The sequence below is a fragment of the Erinaceus europaeus genome, chromosome 11 (assembly GCF_950295315.1).
Source record: "Erinaceus europaeus chromosome 11, mEriEur2.1, whole genome shotgun sequence".
Taxonomy (NCBI): Eukaryota; Metazoa; Chordata; class Mammalia; order Eulipotyphla; family Erinaceidae; genus Erinaceus; species Erinaceus europaeus.
The window spans coordinates 67277857-67279063 of NC_080172.1; positions in this window are offsets into that span (position 1 = coordinate 67277857).

Consider the following 1207-nt stretch of genomic DNA (forward strand, 5'->3'; position numbering starts at 1 on the left):
CTGGCCTAGCCCCTCACCTCGTTCTTTTTTTCCTCCTCTTGCTCCTCCACCTCCTCCTCCTTCTTTTTAAAGATTTTATTTATTTATTAGTGAGAAAGATAGAAGGAGAGAGAGAAAAAGAACCAGACATCACTCTGGTACATGTGCTGCTGGGGATTGAACTCAGGACCTCATGCTTGAGAGTCTGATGCCTTATCCACTGCACCACCTCCTGGACCACACCTTGTTCCTTTCTAACACTGCAATTGGTTTGGCTGGGGCCAGTGATCCAGAGAAACCTGGGGTTCCTGCTAAAACTATACCAAACCCAGTGGTGAAGAAAAACTGGTCACCCCAGCAGCCCAAAGTCCAAGCTCAGCCAGAGAAATCTCAGACTGATGGGAGGATAGAGGACCAAGTCCCTCCCTCTCCCACGTGGGAAAGGCAGTCAGCTTGGCAAGAGACAAGTGGGTGGGCTACCCATACTGGCAAGAGATCTCTTTTTCAGTCTGGGGGAAAGATTCAGGAGTCATGTTTCCTGCAGACAAGGCAGAACAGTTTTTTTCCTTTTAATGTAAACAGAATACACAAACACATTAAAAACCCTGACATGACACAAAAGAATACACACAGATTCATATATAGATATTTACAGATCCTTGCAGACCAAGAGGGAAAAACGGCACCTCTGGTTAAAGAAAGCTTCTCTCCTGACCCCAGCCCTTGTCTTGCCCAAAGCCAAAGTGCTGAGGCCACTACAGGAGCTTCAGCAACTGCTTTAGGATGAAGCTGGGCAGGAGATTGGAAATGACATCAGAAAACCTTCCTCTGCCCTGCAAAGCAAAACCAAGATGCTGACTTCTGGTCCTGGGCCTACTCCTACGTTTTCCACCTTGGAAAACTGACATGCTAATGATGTGCATGTCTCAGGACATTAGTGTGACCCTGGAATTCAAATGGAATGAGTTCTCAGTCCATCCAGCTTTTGCCAGCCTGGGGCTGGATAAGAGATAAATTATAACCAACCACATCCAAGAGAGGAGGGCAGGGAGGAATGCAGGAAGAAAGGAGGACTGCTTCTGAGCAGGACACGGAACCAATGGGAGGTCAAGCGCCAACTCACCTACAAGCCCTGGACTGTGCTGCCACCTGGAGGGAGATAGAGGCACTGCAACCAGCATAGTCTCTCAAGTATAAGATTCCCCCCCCCCCCCCAATATATTTAAAA